Here is an 11,468-nt window from a genome sequence, read left to right on the forward strand (position 1 = left end):
TCATTCCTCCTCCCTCTCAGCTGGCCGGCACCCATTCACTGTGCTGTTACTGAAGTGTCTCTGTCTGGCTGCCATTTAAATGGCCTATTTAAGGGAAAGTATCAATTAGCACAGAGCACTCACATAAAACCCCTGTATGTTCACTCTGCTCAGGTAGCATTGTCATGTTTGCTTGAGATTGTAAACTCCACGGACAGAGGTCTAAATTGCTTCATCTACGGACAACCATTCACTTTTATGAGCAGGGCATGCTGTGGCATTGCAAATGGGTACGAGTTCGCACATTTGACTGCTATCTCCTTCTGGTGAACCACTCTTTGATTATCACATAGACCAGGTATCTCCAGACTTTTCTGTGATAGGAGCAACTGCTGTTCAATGGAAATCTCTGAAACTACTTATGTTTACACATCCAGCTTCGCACAACATTATCACAATGCCTCGAAAACCATGTACAAGGACCTTTTTACGCACTATGAACAAATGTTGTTCTAACTTCATCCATGGGGCAACAGGGCTATCTACATATCCATAACACCGCTAATATATACGCACATCGCAAGGCTGTTTTCTATTATGAATAATGAGCATCCGATAAGATTAGCAGAGGAAACACTTCAGCTGACACCGAGGGTCCCTGCATGCCGAGACTTCACCACGCAGCAGCCTGACATCTCCGTGAGGGGTGTCCAGTTGGTGACCAAGACAAGGTCATTTATTCTCTTCCGACAGCTAATGGGGTTGGATCATCCTTGAGGGGAATTCTTGGCTCTACACATACATACACTCTACGTACACATAGAGTAGGGTTCTGCATAGTAGGAGTATGCATGATTACTGCCTTGTTTACATGCCTGCATATAGACACTGTTTTAGCATCATGGTAGAACTGTATCTACTGTTTACTCCTTTGGTGCTTGTAATTACTTTCATCTCCTTCTGTCTACTGATTATCACAGCACATGTATTCTATACAAGAATAACGTTGGTTCAATAAATATATATATTGAAAACGTCCCACTGTGTATTCACTGTATATTTCTCTGAGAGCAAAGAGCATGAGTGACTGAGTGAAAGGCACTGATCTGTTTCCAAGATCCCTGAGGGGTCAGGGTTGTCGTGTTCCGCAGTTGTCAGAAACCATTTGCTCCCTGGTAAGGTTAGGGGGGCTAGTGGTGGCACTGTGAGCTAGATGGTCTCTAGGCAAACATAGCCTGCGGGGGTGCCCAGAATCAGTCTAGGCACCTCACCGGAAGTGTATGTTGTCCTACAAAGGCACAGATTCTACGGATTAGTAGGAACTACACGACACCAAGAGAAGCACACCAGTGGACAAAAGAGCCCCAATGCTTATTTGTTGGAAAGGCGTTCGCCGGAGGGGGGTTCGATGCACGTCTTGCCCACCCCTTTGACCCACCTCTCCCAAGTAGGCCGAACCAGGCGCGCACACCCTGAGCTTACACTACGAACAGAGTGACACCACACGTATTCTTTGTAGGACGATAGGTTCTTTTATCGAAGGTTCCAAGGGATCTTTATGATCCAAAGCGTGAGGAGTACATCAGCGGCACAAGAGTCTACAAATCGGTGGTAGGGGAATGGGGGTAGCGGGACAGTCTTTGGTGGTAGTGTCTCTGTAAAGTACCCTGCGGATAGCTCACAATCCTCGAGCTGGAGGGTGTTGTTTCTCTGGGCGATCTCTTGCCAATTTGTCCTCGAGGGGAGAGCCGCGAGTCACTCAGCAGGCACAGGTAGTCGGAGTTCGGGAGCCGCGATCTTATCAGCAGGGCTCAGATGGTTCAATGGCTGGGGGCCGCGAGTCACTCAGCAGGCCCAGGTGGTTCAGTGTTCGGGAGCCGCGACCTCGTCAGCAGGGCTCAGATGGTTCAATGGCTGGGGGCCGCGAGTCACTCAGCAGGCCCAGGTGGTTCGGTGTTCGGGAGCCGCGACAGCGTCAGCAGGCTTCGATGGTTCTAGGTCTTCTCTGCCATTCGTTCCTCCGGCACCCCTTATTATACTCCCCCTGCCCTTTGAAGTCCGGAGTCCTCGCAGAGCTGGGCCTTGGGAGACTGCGGGGGTTCGGCGGGATTTCCTGCCGCTCGTTTCTTTGGTCTTTTCAGGTGGGTCTGGGAGGGACCCCAGACGCTCGGCAGGCGAGGCGCCAGCTCCCCAGGGGCTTGGTGGCCGATCGAGTCCTCCCGGGGGAAGGCGACCCGAGGTGTGACTGGGCTGGCGCCTCTGGGTCTGGCTCCGGGGTTCCCGCTCCCTCGGTCGGACATGCGTGATAGGGTGTCGAGTCTGTCGGGGGCTCTGGCCGGCCCTTGGGTCTGTGTGGCTGGGGCGGCCGGAGTCGGAGATGCCGTGTCTTGGGGGTGGTTGCAGGTTGGCTGAATGATCGGGAGGGCATACGCCGTGAGGCCGGTCTCACACGCGTCCCCCCCAGCTGAAAGGCGTAGAGAACTACCCATCCACTGGGGGGTTCTCCTCGCCGAAGCGGAAGAACCGGGACAGGCCGTTGGCGTTGGCATGATCCGTTCCGGGGCGATGCTCGACAGTGAAGTCCATCCCTTGGAGGGAGATGGACCATCGTAATCGCTTGGGGTTCTCTCCCATCATCTGCATCAGCCACCGCAAGGGCCGGTGGTCCGTCTGCACTCGGAAGTGGGTTCCGAACAAGTAGGGCCGTAGTTTCTTGAGGGCCCAGACTACGGCGAATTTCTCTCGTTCTATGGTACTCCAACGCTGTTCGCGAGGCAGCAGCCTTCGGCTGATGAAGGCTATGGGCTGATCTATGCCTTTGTCGTTGAACTGCGAGAGGACGGCTCCGATGCCGTGTTCGGATGCGTCGGTCTGGACCACAAACTCTTGGGAGTAGTTGGGGGCCTTGAGTACTGGTGCGGTGCACATTGCGGTTTTCAAGGCGTCGAACGCCTGTTGGCACGGGGGGGTCCACTGCACCTTCTTCGGGAGTTTTTTTGGAGGTCAACTCCGTGAGAGGCCCTGCGAGGCTACCATAGTTTTTAATGAACCTCCGGTAGTATCCTGTGAGGCCCAGGAAGGCCCGGACTTCCGTCTGAGTGGTGGGGGGCTCCCAGGACTTGATGGCGTCGATCTTTGGTTGGAGGGGGGCGACCTGCCCGCTGCCCACCTGATGCCCCAGGTAGACCACGGAGCCTTGCCCGAGCTGGCATTTGCTGGCCTTCACTGTTAGGCCGGCTTGGCACAGGGCCAGCAGTACTTGCCGGAGGTGCTGGAGATGCTCGTGCCATTGAGAGCTGAATACGGCTATGTCGTCAAGGTACGCTGCGCTGAACTCCTCGAGTCCGACCAGGACCTTGTTTACCAACCGCTGGAAAGTGGCCGGGGCATTTTTCATCCCGAACGGCATGACCCTGAAGCGGTAGTGTCCATCGGGTGTGGAGAAGGCGGAGCGTTCTTTTGCTCCCTCCGTGAGCGCAATCTGCCAGTAACCGCAGGTCATGTCGAAGGTGCTGAGGAAACGAGCGGCCCCAAGGCGGTCGATGAGCTCGTCGGCGCGGGGGATAGGATGAGCGTCCGCTCGGGTGACCGCATTGAGCCCCCGGTAGTCCACACAGAATCTTAGTTCGGGGGCGACCCCAGGGGCGGCCGCTTTCGGGACCAGGACTACCGGGCTGGCCCAGGGGCTATCGGAGGGTTCGATCACTCCAAGGGTTAACATCTTCTGTACTTCGGTCTTGATGCAGGTGCGGACCCGGTCAGGCACCCGGTAGGCTCGGTGTCTCACAGGAGGGCTGTCGCCGGTGTCCACGTCGTGGACACACCAGTCGGTGACTCTTGGGATGAGGGAGAAGAGGTCTGCGAATTGTCTGAGCAGCTGGCGACAGTCGTCGGACTGTTGGGGAGTGAGGGTGGTCGACAGTTTCACTCCCTCCACGGAACCATCCAGTTCTTTAGCGCACAGGGGGTCGGGCAGGGGTTCGTGTCTTCTTCCGCCCCATCATCGGTGGCCAGTAGCAAACTCAACTCTGTTCTCATAAAGTGGGGCTTGAGACGGTTCACGTGGAGAACCCGGAGGGGGTTCCGTGGGGACTGTACATCCATCAGGTACGTGACCTGACTCTTTCGCTCGATCACCTTGAAGGGGCCAGTCCATTTGTCCTGTAGGGCGCAGGGTTTCACCGGGGCCATGACCCAAACCTGCTGGCCCGGCTGGAACTCGACCAGAGTTGCGTTCTGGTCATACCAGCGCTTCATTTCTTCTTGGCTGGCCTCGAGGTTAGCCTCTGCCAGTTCTCGGAACTTCCGGGTCTAGTTGCGGAGCGCCAGGATGTAGCGGAACACATCAGGAGGGGTCCCCCGGGGGCTTGTCTCCCAGCCCTCCTTGACCATGCTCAGGGGCCCCCGGACGGGGTGTCCGTACATTAGTTCGAATGGGCTGAACCCCAGGGACTTTTGGGGAACTTCCCGGTACGCGAACAGGAGGCAAGGGAGGAGGACGTCCCATCTTCGGCGTAGGGGCTCCTCGAGGCCCAGGATCATCCCCTTCAGGGTTCGGTTGAAGCGTTCCACCAGGCCGTTGCCCCGGGGGTGGTAGGGGGTCTTGAACTTATATGTTACTCCGCACTGCTGCCACAGGGACTTCATGTAGCGGGATATGAAGTTAGTGCCGCGATCACTCACAACCTCGCGAGGGAATCCGACACGGGAGAAGATCCCCATGAGAGCCCGGCCCACCACGGGAGCCGTCACGGTGCGGAGGGGAATGGCCTCGGGGTAGCGGGTGGCATGGTCCACCAGGACGAGGATGAATCTGTGGCCCTGGGCGGTCTTCGGATCCAGGGGCCCCACGATGTCGATGCCGACCCGCTCAAACGGGGTACTCACAACGGGAAAGGGTTGTAATGGAGCCTTGCGCTTTCCGCCACTTTTCCCACTGCCCTGGCACGTGAGGCAGGATTTACAGTGGACTTCTACATTTGCTCGCATCTTGGGCCAATAGAAGTGGGTAACTAATCGCTGATATGTCTTGTCTTGGCCTAAGTGTCCTGCCAAGGGTACATCGTGGGCCAGGCCCAGGAGGAGGCTTCGGAAGCGCAGGGGTACTACCAGTACTTGGGCTGCGCCTAGCTCGGCTGACTTTTGTTCACTCTATAGGAGGCCATTGTCCCAATAGACCCAGTGGGTTCCGGTCCGGTCACCGGCGGTCTGTGCTTCTGCTTGTTGTCGGAGTCCCACGAGGGAAGGGCAGGTGGCCTGTTCCTGGCAGAACTCTTCACGGGAGGGACCTCCCTCACAGCGCCACTGGGCCATCTCGGGCAGTTCTCCGAGCTCCGTCAGCGTCTCAGGGGCGGAAGGTTCCGGCCCTTCTCCCGGGTTAGTGTCTTCTTCTCCTTCCGAAGGAGGGTTGTCCGTTTCTGGCAGGGTGCCCCGGTTCTCGGGGTCAGTGTTCGGTGGGAGGGCCTCACCGCCCTCGGAGAGGGGCAATCGCGCGGTCATGGAGCGCGTGGTGGCGCAGACCCATTCGGGTAGGCCCATCATCTCGAGGTGGGCTCTTCGTTCCACTTGCCCCCACGGGGAACTCTCAAGGTCGTTGCCCAGGAGGCAGTCTACGGGTTGTGACGTTCGGACGGCTACCTTCAATTCTCCGGAGACTCCTCCCCACTCGAAGGGCACCAGAGCCATCTGGCAGAGGCTCTCGGAATTGTCGGAGGATATGACCGGGCAGAGGGCATCGGGTAGGATCTGGTCTTCCGAGATTAGGTTGCGGTGGACCGCGGTGACACTTGCCCCGGTATCGCGGAGGCCCTCGACTCGGTGGCCGTTGATGGTCACCTGCTGTCGGTACTTCTTCGTGTTGGCGGGCAAGGGTGTCCCGGGGACCCTCTCTCGATCACCAAGGGAGACCAGGGCCATGGCAGCTGGTTCCCACTCTTCGGAGTCCTCGATCTCTTCCCCTAGGGCCACGGAGGCCATCTGCCGGGCCGGGGGGTTGATCGTTGCGGTTCGTTGATACTGGGGACACTGGGGGCCATTGGCGTAGTGTCCGGGCTGTTGGCAGCGGAAGCAGGTGATCCTGGTTCGTGGCCCTAGCCGCCCCGGGGCTCCGGTGCTGGCTGGTGGCAGAGCTGGACCTGCCGCTGGTGGGCTGCTGGGAGGGCTGTGCGGGGGCCCCCCTGGGAAGTCTCTCGGTCGGCCGTGGTTTCCTCCGCCCCTCTGGCGGGGGGGTCCTTGACTGTGGCGACCGTAGTCTCCCACGGGGCCTCGGGTGGCCCGGGTGTTCACCCAACGGTCAGCCTCGGCGGCCAGCTTCCGAGGGTCGGTGAGTTTACTGTCCAGGAGATGTTGGCGCAGTTCTACAAACCAATTGGCCGCTAAATGTTCCCAGGCGATCAGATCAAACAGCTCTTCGAAGGTGGAGACCTTGCTGCCCTTGATCCACGCGTCCAAGGCCCGGCTGTAAAAGTTCACGTATTCTACCCATGTGGTGCCCGGTATCTTTTTACAATCTCGGAACCGTTGCCGGTACAGCTCGGGAGTGAGTCCATACGAGCCCACGAGGGCTTCTTTCATGTGGCTGTAGGAGTTCATGACCGTGGAGGGCAGATCCAGCAGGGTATCTCTTCCTTCGCTTAAGAACCGGCCCCATAGCCCAGCCCCCCAATCCTTCTGCGGGACTCGGTGAGAGGTCATGGCGACTTCGTAGGCCTTAAACCACTGCTGGATATCGTCGTTTTTGTAATACTCCTTTACTACATCCTTGGGGATGTGAACTTTGGCTTCCACGGTGGAAGCGGATGGTAGATTCCCGGAAGGTCGTGACTCTTTGCTTTTAGCCCTCAACTCGATCTCTTTCAGGCTGCGTTCATGTTCCAGCTGGAGTTTCTTTTCGTCGTGCTCTCTTTGGCGTCTCTTTTCCTCGAGTTCCCCTTGTAGCCGTAACTGCTCGACGGCTAGCTTTTTCTCGGCCAGTTTTAGTTCTCCCTCGATTTTCAGCTTGGCCAGTTCAAGTTCGTGGTTGCGGCCTCTCTCTCGGTCTGCTAGTTCCTCGGGGGACAGGTTCCCCTCTGGCCCGCTGTTTCTCACCGGGATGCTTTGTGGTTCATGGGCGAAGTCTCCTTCCGTTTGGGCCGGGGGCGCCCCGTCTCGACCCAGGTCTTCAATACTTTTTGGAAGTCTTCCTTTGTGCTTAATCCGGTGGTAGCGATTCCAAGGTCTTTGCAAAATTGTTTTAATTCTCTATGCGTATAATAGTCCAATTGATCCTTTCGGAACGTCGAGCTCATTTCGGTACCTGCGGCACCCAGGGAGGTTTCTCCTTCCATCTCTGTTTGGTAGTGCGTCAGTCGTTCACTGCACGCTCTCTTCTGGTGTCGGCTCGGATCCCGTCGTCTGCCACCAAATGTTGGAAAGGCGTTCGCCGGAGGGGAGTTCGATGCACGTCTTGCCCACCCCTTTGACCCACCTCTCCCAAGTAGGCCGAACCAGGCGCGCACACCCTGAGCTTACACTACGAACAGAGTGACACCACACGTATTCTTTGTAGGACGATAGGTTCTTTTATCGAAGGTTCCAAGGGATCTTTATGATCCAAAGCGTGAGGAGTACATCAGCGGTACAAGAGTCTACAAATCGGTGGTAGGGGAATGGGGGTAGCAGGACAGTCTTTGGTGGTAGTGTCTCTGCAAAGTACCCTGCGGATAGCTCACAATCCTCGAGCTGGAGGGTATTGTTTCTCTGGGCGATCTCTTGCCAATTTGTCCTCGAGGGGAGAGCCGCGAGTCACTCAGCAGGCACAGGTAGTCGGAGTTCGGGAGCCGCGATCTTATCAGCAGGGCTCAGATGGTTCAATGGCTGGGGGCCGCGAGTCACTCAGCAGGCCCAGGTGGTTCAGTGTTCGGGAGCCGCGACCTCGTCAGCAGGGCTCAGATGGTTCAATGGCTGGGGGCCGCAAGTCACTCAGCAGGCCCAGGTGGTTCGGTGTTCGGGAGCCGCAACAGCGTCAGCAGGCTTCGATGGTTCCAGGTCTTCTCTGCCATTCGTTCCTCCGGCACCCCTTATTATACTCCCCCTGCCCTTTGAAGTCCGGAGTCCTCGCAGAGAGGGGCCCTGGGAGACTGCGGGGGTTCGGCGGGATTTCCTGCCGCTCGTTTCTTTGGTCTTTTCAGGTGGGTCTGGGAGGGACCCCAGACGCTCGGCAGGCGAGGCGCCTGCTCCCCAGGGGCTTGGTGGCCAATCGAGTCCTCCCGGGGGAAGGCGACCCGAGGTGTGACTGGGCTGGCGCCTCTGGGTCTGGCTCGGGGGTTCCCGCTCCCTCGGTCGGACATGCGTGATAGGGTGTCGAGTCTGTCGGGGGCTCTGGCCGGCCCTTGGGTCTGTGTGGCTGGGGCGGCCGGAGTCGGAGATGCCGTGTCTTGGGGGTGGTTGCAGGTTGGCTGAATGATCGGGAGGGCATACGCCGTGAGGCCGGTCTCACATTATTGTAACATTTAAAGGTGGAAGCCCTCATGAAACCCGAATATCCCTTGCCACCAAGGAATGGGATCCGGCACACCCATAACCAAGTGACGCACCAGTGGTCCGATATCCTGGACTGAGAGCAGGACCTGCTGGACCTACTAGGTGTTGAGTTCGCGGGGCTTGGTCAGCAGCTAATTATAATTATTATTGTGTGTTCTCTGTGTTATTGCGAATATTATTTTTTTCCCACATAGCATGAATGTTGCTATTCACATGCAGGTAAGTTACGTTTAAAAATCTTTTATTATGTGATCGTTATTGTAGACAGGTGCTTGGTGCTACCTAATCGTACTTGTTTGCAACTTTGTGGTCACTTGGGCTGATTATTTATGAGAACTTAAGTTAGGTAATGCAGACTAGAGAGACTCCTTTCCTTTCACCTGTCACTAAGATAGGGGTAATTAGTTAGTTGCTTAGTATTAGTTAGTAATTTAGCGGCCTGCGTCCTCTCACATCAGTCCTTGACTCCTTAGTAGAACATTTTTTGTAGTTTGTATAGAGAGTGAATAGCAACCAACCAATTTGGTGCATGCAATATGCATGCGTCCATCTCTGCATTTAGACTAAATGCAGACTTAGTGAATTAGCCCATCAAAGGTAGTTGAGATGATTGCGAATGAGATGGGAACTTAGAAGCAAATATCATTTTTTTGCAATTTATTTCAAAGTCTTTGGAAAAGGCGGGCTAGGTAGGTTTAGGATTCAGGAATCAGAAGGGAACTGTGCAGTAAGAAAGATAGGGTGGTCCGTGACAGCAATTCTAGTCTACTACTACTACTATTAGTCGATCTGATTTAGGAAAAGTCAATGTTATTGCAATTGCTGTTTCCAGTCAAAAAATCTCTTTTGAAGCGATTATTTAATATTTATTTAACACCAATCATTTTTTGTCTCTTTAATCATGTCTTAGATGATCATCTGCATCCAGGGGGAGCACACACACACTAATCTCTGCTCTCTCTATACCAGGGGGCACACAAACACAATCATCTCTGCTCTCTTTATACTGGGAGAACGCACAAACACTCATCTCTGTTCTCTCTATACCAGGGGACATGCGCACACACTCATCTCTGCTCTCTCTATTCTAAGGCGCACGCACACACACTCATCTACGCTCTCTCTATACCAGGGGGCACGCACACACACTCATCTCTGCCGTGAGAAGGTGGCCTGATATATGCTGTCCACTAGTTCTAGTGGGCACCTTGTATCAGTCCAAACAACCCCTTATGGTGATAGGTTAAAGACAACCTTTATTGAAAGCTATCCTAGTGGTAGCTATGGAGAGCAGCCTTCAGGCTAAGTCTTGAAGGAATGCAAAGCACCTTGTTTTACAAGTCTATAATCTCTTGAATGATCAAATGAAAAGACAACGACACCAGGTATATATTTAAAATATATGTATTTAGGTTAACACACACCCTTCTACTCTCTTTATGAGCCTGGAGTTTGCAGTACTTAAGTAACCAGATAGCAATCATCAGTAATAGCACAAATACACGTTTGGGCCATAGGGGCGTACCAAACCATGTACCAAAAAAGTGGTATAAGAACCACGACTGGGATAGACACTAGGCCTATAGCCTGTAGAATCGCTGGGACCCCAAGGAACCACCGAAGGTAGTGACACAGGGGACCCACGGGGACTGTATGCAGTGTGAGAACACAACCGCGGGTTCCTGTTATCTTCTAAGGGCAATGTCGTGGTTGGAAATTTAAAGATTAGTGTGAGACCGGCCTCACGGCGTTGCCCTCTCCATCACCCAGCCAACCTGCAACCACCCTCAAGACACGACATCTCCGACTCCGGCCGCCCCAGCCACCCCCGATCCGCGGGCCGGCCAGAGGCCTGACAGACTCAACACCCTACCACGCATGTCCAACTGAGGGAGCGGGAACCCTCGATCCAGACCCAGAGGCGCCAGCCCAGTCACACCTCGGGTCGCCTTCCCCGGGAGGACTTGATCGGCCACCAGGCCCCTGGGGTCCCTCCCAGACCCACCTGAAAAGACCAAAGAAGTGAGCGGCAGGGAATCCCGCCGAACCCCCCCCGTCACCCCAGTCCCCCCTCTGCGAGCACTCCGGACTTCAAAGAACCAGCGGAGTATAACAAGGGGTGCCGGAGAAACGAGTGCAGAGAAGACCTGGAACCATCCGAGCCTGCAGACGCTGTCGCGGTTCCTGAATGCTGAAGTTACCTGGGCCTGCTGAGTGACTCGCGGCCTCTTGCTATTGAACCATCTGAGCCCTGCGGACGAGGTCGCGGCTCCCGAACACTGAACCACCTAGGCCTGCTGAGTGACTCGCGGCCCCCAGCTATTGAACCACCTGTGCCTGCTGAGAGACTCGCGGCGCTCCCCCTTGAGGACGACTCGGTAAGAGATCGCCCAGAGACACGACACCCTCCAGCTCGAGGATTGTGAGCTTTCCGCAGGGTATTTCGCAGAGACACTACCTTGAAAGACTGTCTCGCTACCCCCATTCCCCCCGACCGATTTGTGGTACGTTGTGCCACTGCTGTACTGCTTGCATCTTGGATCATAAAGATCCCTTGAAATCATCGATAAAAGAACCTATCGTCCTACAAAGAACACGTGTGGTGTCACTCTGTTCGTAGTGTATCTCAGGGTGTGCGCGCCTGGTTCAGCCTACTTGGGAGAGGTAGGTCAAAGGGGTGGGCAGGACGTGTATCGAACCCCCCTCCGGCGAACGCCTTTCAAACATTTGGTGGCAGACGACGGGATCCGAGCCGACACCGAAAGAGAGCGTGCAGTGAACGACTGACGCACTACCAAACAGAGATGGAAGGAGAAACCCCCCTGGGTGCCGCAGGTACCGAAATAAGCTCACCGTTCCGAGAGGATCAATTGGACTATTACACGCATAGAGAATTAAAACAGTTTTGCAAAGACCTTGGCATCGCTACCACCGGACTAAGCACAAAGGAAGACTTCCAGAAAGTACTG

This window comes from Triturus cristatus, chromosome 6 (genome assembly GCF_964204655.1).
Source record: "Triturus cristatus chromosome 6, aTriCri1.1, whole genome shotgun sequence".
NCBI lineage: Eukaryota > Metazoa > Chordata > Amphibia > Caudata > Salamandridae > Triturus > Triturus cristatus.